Below are 22439 nucleotides of genomic sequence, written 5' to 3'. Positions count from 1 at the left end.
AAGTCTAATAGATATAGCACAAAAGGAAAAACCATAGCATAATTTCACTAACAGATGCACGAGTTTAAAATAAAATCTAGAACATCCCCAAAGCCTCCATCCCCTCTGTCTTGGAAGGAAGTGAGAGAGGCTCCTGGAGGAGGACTTTCACAGTGGTGGTCGCACTGAAGCATCTCCTCTATCCCCGCCCGACCTTAAGTTTCCCAATTTCCTTATCTATAAAGTAGGTCTCATAGCACCTAGCATTGTACTTACCACCATCATTGGGAAACACTGTTTGAAGCAGGTGGCAAATTCCATGTAAGGCTAAATGCTGGCAGAGATTCGTATACAGCAACTACCATAAAACAAAGTTGAAAAGGCCTTTAAGAGAATTTAAGAGACGACACTAGTGAGAAGCTAACTGTTAAAGTCGATACTGGATGCCCAGAGAGTCCCATCCTTGATTAGTAAGTCGTCCAGGTCATCCAGGAAGATGTTTCTGCTCCCATCTTCCAGGCTTTGTTTTGCTCCCCGCCCTGCCCGCCACCTTGCCTGTGATGTGCTGTGTGCACTCATGACACCTTTAGCTCCTGAAAGACTGTTCTAATTCACTGGGAAGGCTGTTGAGTCCCGGATCCTCTGTTGCCACCCCTACGCATGCTAGGACCAGAAACTTCATAAATATTCCTAGCACAGCAAAGCCAGAGAAAGCCCTAGTGCAGGTCTCTGGTGCTCATCTGAAAAATTTACTGTCCTATACTGTGGAGCCCACCTTCTTCATTTAAAACGTAAGAAAACATGGGCAAAAGTCACTTTCGCAATCTCTCTCTTTGCCAAATATAGAACAATAAAACTGAGGTTGTGTTAATAAGGAAGAAAGGGGAGTGAGTGTTGGGTAGATAACAATAATTCTCAGCCTCATGGAAAGCCGCCTCTTTTTCTTCTCTCTGGAATGGTGGTCTAGGAACAGAGGAATGACAACGTTTGGCCAATAGAAGTATTGAGAACGTCTTTTACCTATGTTTCCTCCTAGTTTAAATGGAGAAGCTGAGCACCTCAGTGTGGGACAGTTTGCTTTGCTGGGGTTGCTCTTTGGAAAGTGGAACAGATGTGTCTGGGTGAACCAAGTCCCTTGGGGAAGAGACTCAGAATCAGAAACATCAGTAATAGGCACTCTTCTGCCATATACTTTTCAATTTCTACTTCTGCTAGCACCACCTCTTACTGGCCCCAACTGAGCCTCTCTTGGTCAGTCTGTCTGTCAGAAGTCCCCAAATCAGCCAGGGCAATCTCCGGTCTTAGTTCAGATACCTCATGCCCCTGCTGGAAACTCTTCAGGGACATCTCACTGCAGGGTGGCTTTTTATTTAACTGCTACGGTCCTCATTCTCGTCTGAAGTGTTTTTTCCAGCTTCCTAAAATCAAGTTTATTTGCAGCTCAGGACCTCTTCCCCTATTGTTTCTGTCTGGAAACATTCTTTCTCTAGATCACCACTAGCACAGCTTAAGTGTCCTCTGCCGCCTTGCAACCATCCTTTTCAGCTCCACCATAACTAGTGTACCTAACATTTATCATGAACAGCATAGGCTGTCTGAAGTTAGCTTATTTACCTTAATCAGTGAATAACCAGTACATTATTTATTACTATATTCCAAATACTTGGCAAATCATAGGTGTTGTGATGGTTAATTTTGTGTATCATCTTGGCTGGGCCATGGTGCCCAGATATGCAGCCAGACATTATTCTGAACGTTTCTGTGAGGGTATTTTTAGGTGACATTAACATTTAAATTGGTAAACATTGAGTAAAGCAGATTGTTCTCCATAACGTGGGTGGGCCTCATCCAATCAATTGAAGGCCTGACTAGGAATTCTGCCAACAGATGGCTTTCAGACTTGAACTGAAGCGTTAGCTCTTTCCTGGGTCTCCAACCTCCTGGCCTACACTGCTGACTTTGGACTTGCCAGCCTCTGTAATTACAGGAGCCAATTCCTTAAAGTAAATCTCTATGCGTATCCTATTCGTTCTGTTCCTCCAGAGAACCCACCTAATACAGATGCTCAGTAACTTATCAAATGAAACTGTCCAAGCAGCAGTGATGGAAGTACCCGTAGCAGTAGTCTCTCCTCCACCCCCCAACACGAAGGGGCACGGTATGTCTGACCTCACCTCTGTCCTAGTCCAGGTTCGTCCTTGTCTTGGAAACACTATATATTTATTCTCCAACCACCCCTGGAAGCAGCAATGGGTCATATGACAGTTTGGTATTTTTGTCAAAACACAGTTTGACTGCTTTCTATCTGTCTTATTATATTCTTCTACTGCTATTGTTACACAGACATCCCACCCTCCACTCCTGGTTTGAGGGGCTCCAGGCCAGGACTCAGTTTATTTTCCTCAGTACCGGGTACTCAGTAAGTCTTCAGTGAAAGAATAATATTAGCTCAGATTCTGCACCTTTAGCAAGATCTGAATCTTTCTCAATTATATTTTGAAATAAGACTGAGTATGTGGATTAAGGCACATGGAAAGCAAGGAAGGCAGGAAGAAGTCGCACTTGAAGGCTCTTTCCATTGACCAGACAGAGCTTCATCATCCTGTTTAACGCTGGAAAGCTATAAATGTACGTACATGTACTTTAGAAGCTGTAAGTCTAGACATCTTCAGAATTCCATATCACAAATAGAAGTACAGTTTCGGAGAAATGTCATTGACACTTGGGTAAAGAGGTGCTCAGTTTTTATTTGAAGTGGCCGAGATGATAGCTCTGGGAGAGATATGTTCTCTCAGGTGGTGTAAGCCAGCACTTCTTCCTGTAGACAACCAGTGGGGGTGAAATATGTCTGTCATTCCAAGGAAATTCTTCTCCAACTATCCAAGTCTTTGGGTAAAGTTCTAGTGCCTGTTTAGAAAAAAATGTAACCCTTTGGAAAATCGATTCAAGTTTATGGACCTTAGCTTCTGGATTTTCTGTTTTCAGAAGAAATACTTTTCTTCTGTAAAAAGTGGTTCTATCTCTGCTCTTGTTCATATCTCTGAATTCTAGATTCTTATATGAAGCCAGATCCTTCCTTGAAACTAGCTTTTATGCCAGAAGAAGACAGGAGATGGTAGGGATATATGATGTCCTACCTTAGGCAATAATTATCTAATTTATTTTACACTTAGCATCTATTATATTTTCTTAGGGAAGAGAGACATCCACATTAGATCACTCAGATGGCCTGATAGGCCAACTACCTTTCCACACAGTGTGGAACCACATCTGGTTATAGTGAAATATTGCTGAACTGGCTTACCGAGTCTGTTTGCCAGGAATGCACTTGCTTGCACATCGCAGGTCTCATGTGGGCTCCTTTGCATCACATAACACCACACTGCAGTAGAAATAGAGCTGCAGGAATTAAAAGGCATTTGTTGGTGAGTTTGGCCAGGATCATAAGCACTACCCTGGCAGGCCGAGAATTCCAATGAAATTCATTCGGCCTTACCACGTTCAACTAGCACTGCTCTATAGTATGGACTCATTAATTTGGATGATATCGGCTAAATAGATCAAAGTCAAGAGGCTAAATTAAATCCCAAGAGATTAAAGAACTCAACCTTTAGGTCTAATGATTCTAAAATTTTGGAAGATGATGCTAAGAGTTTTATATAAAGGTAATATAGTTTAATATGCAAATATTTATAGGGGTATTCACACAATATAGGGTGTTATAGATAGAAGACTTCATGTCCTAGACATAGACTTGTCATGCAAGATTTGAAGTAAAGAAAGTTATAAGTTAAAACGACAGTTCAATGTCTATCTCATAGCTTGGAATGAAAACGGCTTTTTACACTGGGTCATTTGTTAAAGAAAGTGCTACAGCTGTTTTGAATTAAGGTTTACTGATTTATTCTGGTTTCCTTCTTGTCCAGTTATGTACAACTAGACAAATCCGGCTTTTAAATTAAATCGCATTCACTTGGTCTTCAATCTGTTCATTGGCATACTGGAGCAAGTCTATTTGAACAAGTGTGAAAACAGCCTACTCACCTCTTCCTTTTTTCTTTCCTGAAGGTAAACATTTTTCTTCAAATCTCTTCAGGTGAGAAGGAAACTTGACGGAGGTTATATCCGTGGAGTGGAAGACAGTTTCATGGGAATCCTCAGCATCTGCACAGCTTGTTAAAAAAAAAAAGATGAAAAACAAAGAGACCTTATTATAAGTTCCGTGTTAGAGGGCAACAGTTGATGTTTGTAGCCAAAGTCTAGTTTTCAATTCAAAGAGCATAGCCTGAAATGTTTCTCACTGTCTGAAATCCTCACAAAACAAACAAACCTCACTCTCCAGATATTGGATCATATGCATGCTAGAGGAACAGAATAATACCAACCTCAGTTTTTTTTGTGGAAATGGCCTTGAAGGTCAACTTTACTGTCTTTATGCTGAATTTAAAAATTTACTTATCATAAATATTGATGAGACAAATAAAAAGGCTATTGAAATAGTAATAGAGCAGTGAAAGCTATTGAGAGAAGGGGAGTAATTTAATCCCAGGTAGATAAAATGTTCACTTCTGAGGTTCCTAACAGCCAAGGCAGGAAAAGAAACAGTGTCATGGAATTTGTTGTCTGAAGACAAAACATACAAAAGAAAATGTTCATGGCATTTAGGTTAGAAAAAAGAACTGGTCTTACAAGGACCAGTCCATTTTTTTGCTCAATCTTCAAAAATAGTTTCCTAGAAGATGAGAGATGTGATGGTTTTACATTGATTCTCAACGTGAACCAAGGAAATGATATAATTTGCTCTCAGGGAGACCTGTACCAAAGGGAATGAGTTCAGTTGGCCAAATTTCTAACTTCTAGGCAGAAATATTTTTATTAATTAATTTCCTGGGTATGTTGAGATAGCACATTCTTTGTGATTAGCATTACTTTTCAGGTCTCTGCCCAAATGTCACCTCCTCAGGAAATGTAACTGTCCCATCCAACATGGGACTTACTAGTCACTGCAACCCTTTAACCAGCTTCATGTTCTTCAGAGTACAGATTATGTCTGTGTTTGTTTTCCCAAAATGAAAATAGGTTCTGTGGGCAGAAACTTGGTTTTGTTCACAGCTATATTCCTGGTACACAGGCAGTATTTGGTGCTCAGTTTGTACTCAGTGAGTTTGATTGACTGAATTCTTACCTCTAAGATACCTTACACTGAAAGTGAGTCTGTTAGGACCAGACTCAAAAAGGAATATCTCACATTTCCTGTTATTCACCACCTTCTAAGTCGAGGAAAAAAACCAAATATTTTAAATTGAATTTCTACAAGATCTGAGAGAAGAAAGGAAGGGTGAAATACAAAGAAGTAGCTTAAGTTAAGCAGAAAATGAATTAGGAACTTTTATACCCTAAGCACACTTACCTGTAACAACACATCATAACTAACACCTGTTAACAATTTGAAGTCACTTACCTGTTAATAATGACGTTTCACCAAGGGATGCTCTTGGGATCTGGGCCAACCGTAGGCCAGCAATCCTCCAAAAATGACTCTAGCTGTGAATCTTCAGAATACAGAAGCTCAATTTCAAAGAAAACTGCTTCTCTTAAGTATTTCATGACTGGATAATCTGCATCCTTGTAGAATTCTGAATACAATGAATCTATAAGAATTAGGTTGCAAGTTAATTATTTTGGTCATAGATTTAAAAGAAAGTTTTAGGTTGAAAAATAGTTTTAACAGTTTAGCAAGTGTAATATAATGAAAATTAGGTTAGAAAATTTAGGTCTGAGGACTCCTTCTAAAATCCTAGACACCCATCCAGAGAACATTGTGTTTCTAGATTTTTCTGTTATTTTGTCTACAATTTCACTTTATACCATCATTATCTTCCTACTGCTTTCCCACCTTGACTAATGACTCATTAAGACATTAGAGTTAATATAATAGCTAAGACTTTATCCTTTGGATGTACCATGACTTCTTTTTTCTTTGAGGTTTAGGCTTTTTAAAAAAAGTCAATCGATCAATAAATCTCTGGAATATTATCTCTGTCTCTGGAATATCATTTATCTATATCACTGTAGAATATTATCTATTCCAAATATATATGTGTGTGTATATATATATATTTATATTTATAGATATTGAGATGACTGCTTTTGTATGTGACTCAATAAATTTTATTTCCTCACCACAAATTCCTAGGAATAGGAATATAAACTATTAATGCTCTTGAGGCATATTGTCATTGCATTCTGGAAAGATGATACCAAATTTTATCACCAGCAGAAATATGACAGCACCTGTTTTTTAAATTTTTTTATTTTATTGAGGGCATATTGACTTATAACATTTTGTAAACTTCAGGTGTACATTATTACATTTCAGTTTCTGTATAGACTGCATCGTGTTCACCAGCAATAATCTAGTTTTTATCCATCATCATACATATGTGCCCCTTTACCCCTGTTGCCCACTCCCCACCCCTTTCCCCTCTGGTAACCACTAATCTGTTCTCCTTATCTATGTGTTTGCTTATCTTCCACATATGAGTGAAATCATACTGTGTTTGCCTTTCTCTGTCTGACTTATTTCACTTAGCGTAATGCCCTCAAGATCCATCCATGTCGTCACAAAAGGCATGATTTGGTCTTTTTCGTGGCTGAGTAGTATTTCATTGTATGTGTATATATATCCCACATCTTCTTTACCCATTCATCTGTCGATGGGGGTCTTGGGTTGCCTCCACATCTTGGCTATTGTGAATAGCACTGCAATGAGCATAGGGATGCATAAATCTCTTTGAATTGTTGATTTTATGTTCTCTGGATAAATATCCATGACAGCAACTGTTTTACCACACCTCTGTCAATATAGAATCAACTTTGCCAAGTATTTTAATTTAATAGCGAAGAAATTATAACTTACTTTTAATCTGTATTTACAATTTCTAGTGACAAACATTTTTATACGTAGGATGTTTGTATCTTTGGTAAATTATATGTGTTCTTTGTCCACTTTTCTCTTTGACATTAGCAAGGCATTCAACTTATAAGATCTGTTCATTTTAAGGATATTTCTCTGTTGTAGTCTGTTGTAATATTCAGCTCTACTCTTGTTAGAACTAAGCCCCAGTTTCCTAATAGGTGAAACTGGAGTAATTCTTTCCTGCCCCTCAAGGTAGCTGCAGGAAAAATGAGAAAACAGACATAAGTAAGAGTGACAGGAAGTGTTATATAAGGCACAGCCTAGTTATTTTTATGTTATTGTTGCCATCAGATGAATTGTCTTCCCATACTACCACGAAGAACTTACCTTTGGACAACTTCATGATCAGGGTAAGATGACCAAGTCCTGGTTCAAAAATGCGTGTGGGTTCTTCTTTGGTCAGTAATGAAATGTGACTGTATCATTGAGAGGATACTGGCAGGCACATCTCAGTCTAAGGAAAATATAACACTATTCCCTCAGAAGGGATGCAGCAATCCTTGAGTCATTAGGCATCACCAACTACAAAGCTTATGATGGAGTTTCCCCACCCCCGTCCCCTCTTCCACTGATTTCCGCAAAACTCCAGATGGGGAGAAAAAGTAGGTGGAATATCTAATTCTCTTACTAACATAGAAGCAGAATCCTAAATTAAAGCTTTCTGAAACAATCTCTTTTCTGCCTTGGTCCCCCCTTCCTTGCACACCATCTTACTGGCACAAAGGAACAGCTGCTCCAGGTCTGAAGTAAAGGATAGGGTTCTCATAAGTCAGGATGTGATTGCAAACTAGATCTGGGAAGACAATTGTGAATGTAGTATCATCCTCACTGAAAATAAATAAGACACAGGGATGTGGTAAAAAAAATCTTACTTTTTTGCTGGTTCTACAAGTGCCACACTGAACACAAATGTTGCACTTATTTTGGTACCAAGTCAGCTCAGTAACATTTGCCTTGTAAAGTGAGTTCTGATGGATCCAGGCCTGGCATTCCTTCCAGCTTCACTGCAGTAACTGCCATAGAACCATTGGACTTGGAGTCTGGCAGACACTTAAATAGGTGAAAAGATTACTTTCCAGAAATATTGTGAACCAGAGAAATGTGAAAATCCTACCACTGAGTGAATGACCGCTATAAAAGCTGATAGGATATAATAAATATACTAAGGAGCATCACTGAGCTTGAAGAGACCATAAAGGAAACCCTTGAGAACATAAGATAAGAGGTAAGCAAAACTTGGAGCAATAAATGATGATCTGACACTGCAGCTGCTATAGAATGGGCATAGGAGTTAGAGACGGTGGTGTTAGTTCCAACAACCAAGGACTTATACTCAACACCTGCATAGTGACAGGAGAATCTCAGGCCTGTAGAAGGCTTGGATTTAAAATGAGACCCTTGCAGGAAGTCTGGACCCCATAAGGGATTATATTCTCACTGAAAGGGTAAGCTAGAAAAATTTTGTTTCTACAGAGTAGTAAGGAAATATAATAAGGAAGTTTCTCCATCTGTGATTGAGCTCTTAGGGGTGAAAAGTAAAGGAGAGAAGTCTCCCCTGGGGATTTATAACTCTAAGCCTGTTCTCACAATTTGATTTTCGGTTTTAGGTTTTCTAATCTATTTGATGTAGAAAACCAAAGTGAGTACTTTATAAAAAGTTCTTTATATAAACTTTATGAAAAGAATTTTATATAAACTTTTATAAAAAGAATTTTCTCCAGCTGAGAATAACCCTGGGATATCTTGCAGAAGCAAACTCAGAAATTCCACGGAGAAATGCGTTTTCAAACTAGGCTGCATAGGTTCCTACAACCGAAATCCTACTCAAGGTGAGTTGATGATACAAAGTAAAACACACAAAGAAATCTTTCAGTGTGAGTCAATAAAGAAACAGTAGGATTAGAAGTTCAGATAACAGACCTTTAAAATGTAATTTACAAAGTCAATTTTAGAAGCTGTGTGAATAGTATTAAACATAAGTCCAAGGTATTATCAAATAAGAGGCATAAAAGAATCAAATAGTTCTATAAATGAAAACTCATTCTTGAAATTTAAAACATTAGGTATAACTGAAGAGAGAGAAATAGAAGGGTAAATCTAAAGGATTTACTCAGAATGTAACAAAGACACAGATAAAAATTGTGAAAGAAATGAGACCTTTATGGAAAAATAAAGGTGCAAGACATGTCCAATAGGTGTTCCAAAAGAGCAGAATACATAAAGTAATATTTGAAGATGTGATGGCTGAGAGTATCCTGGAACTGATAAAAGGCATGCATCCTCAGAGTCAAAAAATATTCATAACCCTGAGTATAACTCTCTATTTGGGTATATCATGCTAAGTCAAAAACATTCTTGCCTTTAGTAATTATTCCTGCTTATGAATCTGTGACAGTCTCAGGTTAAACTAAAGCATTCTTTACTCTTCCAAATTGGCCACCCAAAGCAAAGTTAGTGGGTGAGAGAAATTAGGCAAAGAATGAAACAGATGGAATAACATAGTATGCTTAATAATCAGCTTTCTTCCATAGATTTCTTTGGTTGTGAATTCCTTGTTTAAGAGCTTTCTTTTAATTCATAGGACAATATATCTCATGTGCCAAGCATGAAGTTTTAAGTTATGAGTATAAAAATCTTAACTATTAATTCTTCAGAAGAGAAGAGACAAGTAATAGAAAAATCTTTCATATCGGCAAGGGTTTGGTTGTTCTGCAAGTGTAATATTAGCATAGCAGAGATTCTGAGGGACTTATGTCCTTAGGAGAGTACAAATTATATTTGGAAAAGATTTCAAAAGTGGTTTCAATCAAAGTAATGAAGAAGGGGGTTAAAATGTCACTTTCTATTTTGTTGCTACTTTGTGTCCCATTCCTGCCGCTTACACAGTTTCTCAGGTCTTCCTGGTCACTATCTATTGGCCTCAAGGGAAGGTATAGACATGTGGGTAAATAAGAGCCAGTAGGCTTTGTGGTCAGTTCTGACACCAAACAAAAATATATATACAAGAGGATTCGCAGTCTAGACCAAATGTATATATAAACAAATTTGCTATCGAGTTTAGGTGTTAGAGCTCATATGAGCCTAGATGGTGTCTCAATATTATGTACCTCACTCCTAGCTTTCTTTTTAGTAATTCAATGAAAGCCTTTGAATAAACTATTGACTATAAATTATTTCAAATATAGACGATGTGGCCAAGTCTGATTGAGAAGAAAGAAGTTTCCATTAATGACTGAATCATCATAGGAAATCAAAAAATTAACAGCGAATCACCAATTCTCAGCCTTTATCTCATAGGTCACACGCACTGAGAAGCGAGGAACCTGAAGAGGTAGATGTGTTCCATTGTCCTGGAACCAGTAGCAATGCTTTTGTGCAGATTCAGGTGTCAGGTGCAGGGAAGAGAGGACTGGGACCCAGTCCTCGTCAACGTTGCCTCTAGTGATGAGGGAGAGATGGTCAGCATTGCAGTGTCTTCCCGCCTCAGGCAACAGTAGAGTCAGAGCCGCATTGGTTACTTCTAGAAGCCCTGCCTCCCCTGTGTTCTCTGATGTCAGCACAGCTATGGTTGTTTTCCAAAGAGCTCGCTTACCTGCTTCTCTAACAGGAGAGACTGTAACTACTGGAAGAGTGAACACATGCGGGTCTCCTCTGAAGTTCAGGTAGTACTCGGGGTATGCAACCTGATGCCTTCACCTGCGTACTGAAGATAAGACTGTATTAGGGATTTTGAAGTTCTACAATAAGTCGAGACAGACTGAGCTTTAATACATACCTCTGCTTCTATACCTGGAGCAGTGAAACCCACTTCAATGATACAGGGGTTGCTTCCATCAGCAAGCATTTTCTTGTTTGTGCCATAGTCAGATGCCTCAGGCATTGGCACAGGGAAGACGTTGTCCTTCACAGTGAAGTTTACTAACTTCACAACTGGGGGAAGAAATAATCCTACTATAACACTAAAGAGTCAAGGCTGGTGATGGTGTATAAGGATGAAAGAGGTGACTGCTGAGTGTTCTGAATAGTTATCGCCACTTAACTAAAAGGAGATTAGACCAAAGCAGCCTGCTAGCCAGGAAGCCTTACTGTTGATATTACGGGTTCTTGGAAGCGTAGAGGAGTTGTTACAGCTTTGATCGTGGTGTGCTTGGTTACTCCCCAGTTGTCATCCTCTGACTGGTGTTCCAGAAGCAAGTTAATACTGTAGGTTATCCCATGATGCCCATTTTCACATAAGTCTAAAAGAGAAGTTGAGACAACATAGACTGAAATGATAAGGCATGGTTCTTTATGAGAAGTTCAATTTTCTACCACACAAGGCGGTAACTTTTTAATTAGTTATGAACTTGTCAACAACGTAGAAGATGGACACTAGTCTTGACTGCCACTAAGTTATCCACTTTGTACAAATTGTAAGTTCCCTTTCCATCCTTAACTTGTATAATAATGCAAGAAAGTATCTAAAATTTTCCTCTCTGGAGTTGGAAATACCTAATTCTTTTAAGAAAGCTGTGGACAGCAATATTTTGGTAATTAGAACCTCATAAATCCTATAACTCAGGATCAATGTTGTAATGAAGTCTCATGCTTCTAATAATCATACTTCCTTTGATAAGTGGTCCAAGAAAGGTAGATATTCTACTATTTGTGCTTTGGCTGGCCATGTTAGAATGAGGTACCAGTGTATTAGATTCCATCTATATTTCACCTGTATTTATCTTGGTGTTTCTATAAGTGGGTTGATGTCTAATCTTTAAGCTGTGATTAAGTCATCGATCTTCTAATAACTACCTTCGTATGAACAGGAACCTTGATAACAATTGTGTTATCACTCCTCAATTCACAGTCCTGGAAACAATGTCTGCCATGGACAGTTTGTGAAAATTCACTCCCATCTCTACAGAGAGGACCTTGAAGCGGCTAGCCCTGAGAAGAGGGCTGACATTCTTGGGGATGGTCCAAGTAAGGATGTCCTTGGAGTAATCAATGTAATCTTAGAGACATTGAACTTTATTTTTTCTGTACACAAATATTATAAAGTATTAGAGTTTAGTTGTCATGGAGAGAAGAATGTCTATGTCCAGCAATGGAAATGGGCATTGGGATGGGAGGCTATGCCTGTTTCACAAGGGGATTGTTTGAGAGAGACTAAAACAATTAGAATAATGAGGTCCTAACTCACGTGGTTTGGTTATGACACAATAAGAAAGTTATAGTCAGAACTGTTTCCTAGAATAAGTAGGGACACTAACCAGACCTCGAAGGATAAATTTAGGATAATAAACTACTGAAATAGAGTCTTTTAGGTTGGGTTAGATATAGGAAGAAAGGGGTAGAAACTGTGACAGTTAGAAATAAGTGCAGCAGAGGCAAAATGACAGAACAGCCTGCATGGGAGACACATGGAAGGGAATAATGGGAGGAAGAAGTGGTAGCCCTAGATTTTGGAAGGCTTTGGAATTTAGATTTTTCACACTAATCATCACTTAGGTATCTGAGTGAACATCTGCTTACCATTTCTACTAGCTCTCTCTCTCAAGAATCGACACTTCCTTTGCTACATTTACTTGGATATCACATGACTATTGCCCCTGCTGTGGGAGTTTGGAGGGTAGACAGTGGGGGTGGCTATTTGACCTTAGCACCCCCAATTAATACACATCCCCTTGGACAAAATGGCAGTTTCAGGGATGTTAAGTAATAGAGCTTTGGCTAGTCAGGCACTCTTATGGGACTTTTGTTTGAACTCTTGGGACTGAGGCTTTTCCTTTAGAGATAAAAAGAGAAGACCTCAAGCTGTTCTAGTCTTATCTTTGCCACAACAGAGAAGGTCTTTCCGAGAATGAAGAAGATGCAGAAAGGGCCACTATAGCCATGCCTCAGGCCAACTCTAACCTTGGCGTTTTCAATTTCCCGAATGAAGAACTTTCATTGACCTGTTCAGAAGGGGATCTGTTGATTGCAACCAAGAGCCCTAAGGTAGGATAGTTCCTGCATTATAAGCAGGCTAAAAAGCCAGATATTCTCAAATAAATGCTACCAAAACTCGACTTCCTTTCTCTTGCCCACAGGGCAAGCCACAGCTGTGTTCACCATCACAATCGTCCAGCTCTGCTTGTGGAAAGTGCTTGATCTGACAGCAGAAAAGTAATGCCTTCAATTTGCCAAGAAGCACGAGTTGTTAGAATCCTGACAAGTTGTTTTAAAGTTCCTGTAATAGCAAAGCTATTCTACTGAGTGGTTGTAAAATAACTACATTTGCATTTTCTACACAAAATTTCTATCTTAGAATTTTATGTGAAATAAAAGCCTGCTTCTTATTTGCAGATAGCATTCCTCAGTGTATAATTTAAAACCACTTTGACTAAATAGTATTTTAATGACTATTTAACGATGAAGAGACACCAAATTTAAATAGTCTTCTACTTGAATTTGAGATTTCTAACTCATAATGATGTCATAATATTTAATATACATATTTTCTATATTCAATGTGTACGTATCCTTTAAAGGGTGTCACTAGGACGAGAAATATAAATTTCAAGACAAATTCAAACTGCTTTCTAATTAGTGTTCCTATCATCAAAAACAAAGTCTTTGTTAGCTTTGTGAGAGAGAAACCCCCCTTGCAAGTTTTCCTTCATAATTCATTATTTTATTTTATTTTTTTTGAGGAAAATTAGCCCTGAGCTAACATCTGCCACCAATCCCCCTCTTTTTGCTGAAGAAGACTGGCCCTGAGCTAACATCCATGCCCATCTTCCTCTATTTTATATGTGGGATGCCTGCCACAGCATGGCTTGATAAGTGGTGCCATGTCCACACTCAGGATCCAAACCTGCGAACCCCAGGCTGCTGAAGCGGCACGTGTGAACTTAACCGCTGTGCCACTGGGCCAGCCCCTTCATTAATTATTTTTATTAGAAGAAACAAAAATTATTCTTGGATTTAGAAATTCACTCACCTTTAATTGCTGGGCCTCAAGGGCTGTGAACGCAGCTTGCAACAGGACCCTGGTGTCAGCCATGTTGATTCCATAGCCAGCCCGTGGGCATCCCTTACCAGTATCACATGCCACATGCTTGGAGTGTGAAAGATGATCTGCCAGATGGAGGCTGCCCGTGGAGTCGCCTGAGTCGAGATCATAGGTGTGAGGACACATGGAACTTCTTCACAGTGGGAACCCCCAAACCCCATCTGACCATACTCTTTTCTGGGACCTCAATCTCCTATCCTGGCTAGAGGCGAGATTCAGAAGTTCAGTGGAAGAATCTCATGAGTTTTCGTTCCACACACTTACTTCAGGGAAGGCTGCTGCCCAGTCCTCTGGCTCATCCTGGAGGAGACCCACTGAAATTTGCAGAACTTCTTTCTTAACAAAGACCTTTGAGAAGAAGGTTTGTTTAATGCTGTTAGTTTGTGAACAATTTAGGCCCCTTAATCTTGGTAGATAAGCTCTCCTCTTGGCCTCAACCAATACCATTCTTATCCCATTAGTATACACGCTCAAGAACTTAGAGCTGTCATCTAGTTCTAATAGGTAACTGAGCTTCTATATTTTGAACATCATAACTCCTACAAAAGAGGCCAAGGGTAATTCCAGAGTACTTTGTCTAAGAGGAGAGACTACATAAGACTCCTAGCAGAGAGCTGCCTTGCAGTGCACGTCAAGTAAGATGTAGTTAACCATTATTAATACAGTGTAAGCACGGGTCAAGCCAAGCTAATAAGGGTAGGAATAATTGACTCAGTCAGAGAGAACTGCCATATTGCATTCTCTACATAGCTTTACAGTGCTTATATTAACCCAGGAATAGCCTCTGCTTGGTAAATGATTTAACAAATTTTCAGCTAGTATTGTGCAGGATTGAGCGAAAGCATGAAACTACAGTGCTTTCCTTTCAACTTTGTGGATTGTGGGCTGACTTCTTGTTTCCAGAAAGTTTTTTTTCTTGGCCAAATATAACAGTAATTCTCACTTGTGAGAATTGAAGCTCGCAACATGTCCATGCCTTTCTCTGGCACCTGCAGAAGAGTAGGCTTAAAGATAAGGGCCTGTTAGCTCTGGAAGCTATTGCTTTGAATCCTGGTTCTATTGCTTTCTAAATAAGATTTATTTACTTAGCTTTTAAGCTCAGTTCCCTCATTTGCACAATGGGGATAACAGCTCATAGGGCTGTTGAGAGATTAAGTGAGCTAACTCAAGTGATGTTCTTCTAGCACTGGACATGTGTCAAAGGCTCAATAAATGGTAGCTCTTATTGATCTTATTGATCACCTCTAATTGTTGGGACCGAGTCATATGGCAGCCACATGAGAGAGAACACTATGGAATTCCAATGGGGAACGAAGAGCTCAAGGGCACAGATAGGTCCATTGCTGAACTGTATCTAGAAAAACTGCTAAAGACTAGAAAAAAATCCAGGTAAATACACACCTGAAGTTCTCCCACTAGACCGAGCTCCTTGAACACATTTGAAATTGGAATTGACCTTCACAGCCTCCTTCAACACTTCCTACTGGGTCTGACACGTCATCTATTTGTAGGAACATTTAAAAGTCCTCTATTACTGAAACGAACTAGTGGCAGAGTAACTGGAAAGTTATATGGACATTGATATGGCAACATAACTAGTTTGTGGATCTGTAAAACTAGGAGACTACTTAGGATAGTGAAAGGAGGTGGGTAGAAACAGCTAGAGCTATGGTGAGCTTGAAACACTTCCCACCACAGAGAAAAATGGTACCTGCTTGCTTGGCCAGGAGATGGTGCTTCCTCTCACTCCATGTAGTTTGTCTCATACATCATCTCTCTGGAGCACCATGAGGCACAGGGGAAGCTCACACTGCTCTGATCAGGAGCAACATCAGCTCTGGTGGGATCGGTGGCAACACTAAGTTGCATTGTTACGGTGAAGTTGACGTCTCTCTGCGAGGAGAGAGCACTGGCCTTAGCAGAGCTGCATACTTGTTTTTCACGTGAGGACCTATGGCTAATGTCGGAAGTTTTCACTGAACCAAAGTTGATCAGCTTTCTGTTACACGCCCTCATTGGATAGCACATTTCCCTCCTGTCCCCACAAGAGCAGAAGCCTGCGAAGATAGGCTATTCACTACCATATCCCAGCTCCAAAGAGAGCACCTCGTGCATAATAGGCACAATTCAAATGCGTGGAACAAAAGAACCTAAACATGTGGCCTCAACCTGCTTCCATATAAGCGTCAAACACCACCATCTTTCCAGGTACCCTCGTGAACACACACTTGGGTGCTCTTAATGCAATTTGTCTTCAAGGTCTTAAAACTCTGAGTGGGTCTTTGGAACTGTGGGAGGGGGCTGAAAGTCTCAGAAAAACAAGTGCAACTAAACTTGACAACTCTTGGGTAGATGCCAAATACCAGTTTCACTACAGTCAAGCTAATTTCATTTAATCAAACTAAGCCAAACCTCCAGCATCTCCCACATAGCCCACTTCTCCATGAACTCTCTTAGGAAGGGGACCCCCTCCCCAGGAATAAGTTGATTTGCCAAGTGGGTGTGATTATAAGTGACACATCACTGAGATGCGTACAAGAGCCCTCAACGGCACTGCTTTTGCGGCATGGGTTTGAGTTGTTGAAGGGAATCCTTTGGATGGGGGTCCGACTCCAGCACTGATTGGTGCTTTTGTGTCTGACTCAGCTGATGTCCTTTCCCCCAAGAAAGGGCTTGGGGAAGCCAAGGGTAGGATTCCCAATATATCAATAACTCAGGGAAGACCCCAAACTCCAAGCCCAGAGCTGCTCCTGAGGCCAACTGTGCACCATCCAAACAAGTGACCCCCAGAGGCCCTGGGACGCTCACCTGTATACAAGTGTAGCAGCTGAGGAGAGATGCCTGCAGGTCCACGTTCCCCTAGTGGTTTGAGAGGATGGTGTAGCCATACCAGGCAGCCAGGGCCTCAGCTATCTTTCTTCCTGAGCCAAACTAGTCTGAACAGAGCCCCAGACAGCTTCTCACCAAATGCCCTTCTCCCTACTCAGCTAAGGGTCAACCCACCAGCCCTCACTTGATAGATGAGAAAAATCTTGCCTAAGATCACCCAGCTGATACGAGCTGGAGCCAGGGTTCAAATGCAGGCAATTGACCCAGGGCCTGCACTCTCAGACATTTTTCTTTTTAAACAAAAGTAGAAATTTCGGTAGGCTGCCTCATTGACCCATCTCCCTCAGCCTCCAGCAAGTGCCTGGTACACTGTAGGTGCCTAATGATGCCAGTTAAGGAATAATGTGGCAGGGGCTATGCTGGACACTTGACAACAATTATCATTTCATCCATTCATCCCACTGTCCTCTGCAAAACACAGGGCACTGTCCCCAACTTATGGGGAAACTGAGGGTCAAAAGTTAAGTACCCTTCAAAGTCACATAGCTAGTGAAGAATGGAAGCGGAGTTAAATTCCAATCTAAGCCCTCTCCATAATCTGTTGTGGTTTCTATAAGATACACAGCTCCTTTTTGAAGTGTTGGCCACCCTACAACAGTTGTTTCTTATTGATAGTAATCACCTGTTTACATACATACATACACTCAAATGTGAAATCTACCAATCATGCCTGGGGCCAGAGGTCTAGGTCCCAGTGAAATGATACTCTACAGACAGCAAGAGGGGCTGTGTTAATGCTAAGAGAGCCAGATGGTACCAAGGATTTATGGGAAACTGGAGGCCTTTTTGAGCTCTACTTGCAAAATATGCAATCTTCTGCCAAGAGTAAAACCAAGGAGAGGTTGTACAACCCACTATACCTTGTGAGAATTGAAAGCAGTCAAGGCTGTGCTCCCAAATTACACGGCACTCACCACCTGCATAAAGTTGAGATACTTGTCGTGTGCGGCCTCTAGAGTTGATCACATGAGGCTCCCTATATACTCTAGGGTCATGAAGTCCATATCTGCATGCATAGAAGCAAAGAGAAGGGGGGCAACGAGCCTCTGAATACCACTTTTAGCCCCTCTCTGCCCAGGGGGACAGGAAAAACCTTATCACCTGCCTGTAGGGGCTCCATGTCTGGAAACCAAAGCTTCTAGAAGAATTAATCTGCGATGGAAAGAAAATGCACACTCTATCATTAAGTCTATACACGAATGCCTTTCCCCCTTCCTGCTCTGAGAAGTAGTGAGAGAAGTTTACCAAACACTCTGAGGAAGGGGAGTTGGGATGGGAGACACGTACACAAACACACACACAAACACAGATACACACACATGAGACACTCTCACACACATAGACACTCACACGGAGACACAGAAAGAGAGAGAGAGAGGACAGGAGAGAGTGAGGACAGAGACCAATCCTCTGAACCCTATTGTCTAAAAGACTGGAACCCTGAGGTCCTGTGGCCTGTCTCAGTTGCAGACCTACAGTAAGAGCCAGGGAGACTTGCTCAGCTCACAGCAAGATGCAGAGGCACGGCACAGCAAGAAGCCCAGCCTGGCTTCTCCACCTTTCTCTGCAGACAACCTCTACTTTCTGCTTGGCCATCAGCATGGAACTGCCTCAGTGGGGCCAGTAGTCACCAGGCGAATCCATTACAGCTGCCCTTCCTCCTTTCCTAGCAATGAGGCAGGATCCAGAACAGCTACCTTGCAAGGAGGCCCCACCATCTGCTGATTCCTTCCTCAGGCTTCCCTTTCCAGCTCACTCAGAATGTTCCACAAACACTCCAGTGGAGGCCCCAAAGTAGGGGTGCCAGACAAAATACAGGATGTCATGTTACATTTGAATTTCAAAAAATATTTGGGATATTGCAATATTTGGAACATACAGTAAAAAATTATCCACTGTTTAGCTGAGATTCAAATTTAACGGGGCATCCTGTATTTTCATTTGCTAAACTCGGCATTCCTACTGCAAAGCTTTTGGTTTTGCTGAGCAGAAAAAGAAAATATTAGGATGAGCAAGAATATATATACTTTTCCAAGCAAAAAATTTTTTTCTGCCACTTTTGGTCAGATGTGCAAGTGAAATGGGCAAGCAGGAAAGGCCTGGGAAATGTTCGGGCAAACTCAGTAAACCAGTCAGGGAGTCAGAAACCCTGAATATGTTTGTGCACCTCGAAAGCGTCTCCTACTTATTGGAATGGGAACTTCTCCATGGCAGGAACACGTCACGGATTAAAACCCTTTTAATGAGGGCCTACTATTTACCAGGGATTGTGCTGGAAACCAGGGATGTGGGAGTGAATAAACAGTTTAATCTCTTGCTTACACGGTTAGTGTCTCACTCTCCTGATAACCTAGCCCCCAGGCTGTTGGTTTGCAACCACAGGAATTTCCTGGTGAAATCTGAAACTGGCCCCTGAGCACAGAGGGCAAGGGGAGATGGAAGAGAGAGGCAGACCACTCCCTATTAGGAGGTGGCAGGTTCAATCAGCAAGGAACTGACCTATGAGGCTTGTCTTGGGCAGCCACAAGATCAGTAGATATCCACACCTGCCTGTGAGAATCTTACAAGTATATATAGAGGCCTGAACTGGATTCAGTTACATGTACTGTCCAGATGGTCTCAACAGCACACTGTTCTCTCAAGGCTGTGTCCCTGAAGCCAGCTCCTACTGTGGGAACAGTGGGCAGAACGTACATTCCAAGGACAAGGGAAGGGGTGAGGAGCATCCAACTGCCGGGGTCTAGCTTGTGGGTAAACCAGTGGTCAGTTCCTCTCAAGGACCTCTCCAACACAGGCGTGGCTCCCGGGACACACTCAGGAAGCATGTGCTGATCTGCACTCTTTGTTAACTTATTAACACTCAGCTGCTAACCCGGATTGGGCACCCAGGGCTCGGAGAAGCTCACTAAGTGGTTCCTGGCTGATGGTCCCTTACTACAGCCTGCCCTGTGATCAACCTCTTACAGGCTCTGGTTTTTCATTTGCTGTCAGCGATGGGCTTAGACCTGGGAGGGTGTGGCTGCCAGTGGAACAGGGCTCAGTGACTACTGGGGGAATTCAGAGATTTATTCACTCAGTTTGGGACTTCCTGGCTGGTCACATCTGCTGGAGCAGATGCTAAAGCATGACCATGGGGAGAATTCCTAGGGTCTGAAACATCCCTTAACCAACTAAGGAGCATTTACTGGGAACAGGAGAAAGCAGACCCAGGAATGACTCCTGCAGGGCAATGTGAGTGCCCATTTGAGGAGGAACAGTGGGAGAGCTGGGGCCATCCTGGTTGAATATGTAAAACTGACCAAAAAAACTTTGGAAATTGTCCCAGGTGATGTCATCTGATGACACCATTTCAAGGGGTGGGAAGATGCTCTAGTTTGGCAGGGCCAGTATCTCAGAGCTAACAGGGCTTTGGGGTCATAGAAGAGTGTGCTGCATTCCTGGTCTCGACACTCACCAGGTGTGTGACCTTGGGAAACTTATTCAACTCTTTCGAACTGAGGTTCCTTGTCAGTAAAATAGGAACTTTCTGTGTCACAGGGTCTCATGTAAAAAGCACCTGGCAAATTTGGGTACCCATTCAGGAAAGCACGTAAGAAACTCCCTTCTCCCCTCCCTCCCCAACTCCTACCTGGAAGAATAAAGATCCCGAAAAATGTGTGTATGTGTGTGTGTGTGTGTGAGAGAGAGAGAGAGAGCGAACTACTGAGTGTAAAATAAGTGATTGTTCCTCAGTATTTCAGCAATTACTTTACAGTTTTGTGCAATAATTTTTCTACATTAAAAAATGCCCAAGAGTTGAAAAATTAAGTAGTCTTGGGCAGTTAAGTGACAAAAGGGTATAGATCTGTATACTTAAGCGCTCATGGAAAGCCAACTGGAAGTAAATACAACAGAATGGTAATGTGATGATTTCCGCCTCTAAGATAATATATTATTCAAAGTTTTGGAGGCGGCAATCTGGCTCAGATGCAATGGCAGGAGCCGGCCACGTGGAGGAGCCTGTGCTCCTCGAATGATTTTTAGGACGGGCCACGGAGAAGCTGGGGCAGAAATTGAGCGCAGAGTGCGCCTTGGGTAGTCCTAGTCCCTGAAAAGGTCCCCCACTGAAATAAAGCCTGAGCTAGCTCAACTCTCCTTTATTACATTAGCTGGCCCCATTTGGCGGGGGGGTGGGAGGGTGGGGGTGGGGGTGGGGGGCCGTCAAAGTGCTTCCATGAGGCTGAGATTGACATTCTTAGGTCTGGAGGGTGTGGACCAGGGTCAGGAGACCAGGCCTCCCAATGCCTCACTGGGCTGAGAGAGGCTTTCCCTCTGCTCCCTATGGATCACTAGGAACCAAAGTGAACAGGCACAATCCCGCCGCGGAGGCGAGTGCCCACCGCAAGCTCAGAGGCAGGAGGCTCCAGGAGATTCAGGCAAGAGATTACTGGAAGGGGAGACTGGGCACCTGCCTGAGCAGAGCCCCTGCAGACCTGCTCCCGGCCACCCTAAGCAAACAGGGAGAGAAGTGGAGGGCCGGCCGGGAGGGAAGACGGCTCTATTTCTACCCTTTGGCGGGAGAAGATGGCGAGTTTTCCGTGGGCTGGCTTGATCCCACCCTGGGCCCTGAGGCAGCCAGGTTCGCCCCCTCGGAGAGCTGTCCGGTGAGGGGCCCTAATCGCAAAAGAAAGTGGGAGAGGAGGACAGAAGAGGCGCAATTGGGGCTGGAACCTCCGAGGTAGTGGACCCTGTCAGGTCCTCTGATGTGTGCGCACTCCTCATCCCCACCAACCAAGGAACTCACGTCGGACACCCAAGAACATCAACGCCAGTGATGGGGACCAGAGGAGCCAGGACCACTAACAGAGAACCACAGCGGTAGCCAATTCAGTAAAAACAAAGAAAAAAGTCCCAAATAACCACACACACACACCACAAAATACTTGTTTTCCCCCCTCTTTCCCTCCTCCCTGCCCCAATATGCTGAAGGTCCTGATCCTAGAGAAGGAACCTGGGCCACTGGGAAAGAGCAAGTCACCTCTCTCCACTCCACGGAGCCTCTGACTCCAGGTCCCTTCAGCCGCAGACCAACCAGGAACTGGGGGAAGTGGAAGCTGTGAATTGGCTGTCGGACTATTGGCTGTCGGACTATTGGCTGTATGAAATTATACTTCAAACTATCCTAGGTTTTTAACAAGCAAAACTACCTGACAGGTTGTGGCATCTGCCCAGGGTGTCACTAAGGGCAAAAAAGAGCCATTGGAGAGGACATGGTTAAAATCTGTGATTGGAAAAAATTCCTTTTCATGTTTATTCTCAAATTGAAGCTGATCAGCGAGCCTCTTGTCTTCAATTTTCTCTTCTTTAGCAAGTGAGCAGCGCTGATCCGTGCTCTTCCCACCCTGCCCAGCCCTGAGCAGGCCCAAGGGGTAGAGCCCTGAGGTAAAATGCATGAGGAAGTGTAAGGTGGTCAGCCCTTCTCTCAATATCCCTGCTCCTCCTCCCCCCTCCCAGGGTCTGACCACTTTCAGCCAAAGCACCTGAGCAGCATCTCTCCGGGCTTCGTGGGATCCAAAG

General features: G+C 42.3%; 1 long non-coding RNA gene across 1 annotated transcript; it reads left to right on the top strand.

The window, feature by feature from the left end:
- The first annotated feature begins 10528 nt into the window (after window positions 1–10528).
- LOC138917903 (uncharacterized) lies at window positions 10529–13284 on the top strand. The gene is made up of 4 exons (XR_011426557.1): window positions 10529–10620; window positions 11805–11920; window positions 12784–12937; window positions 13030–13284. It is a non-coding gene; the product is annotated as an uncharacterized lncRNA (long non-coding RNA).
- The last annotated feature ends 9155 nt before the right edge of the window (window positions 13285–22439 follow it).

The sequence above is a fragment of the Equus caballus genome, chromosome 15 (genome assembly GCF_041296265.1).
Source record: "Equus caballus isolate H_3958 breed thoroughbred chromosome 15, TB-T2T, whole genome shotgun sequence".
Classification (NCBI taxonomy): domain Eukaryota; kingdom Metazoa; phylum Chordata; class Mammalia; order Perissodactyla; family Equidae; genus Equus; species Equus caballus.
This window is presented reverse-complemented; position numbering and strand designations above follow the sequence as displayed.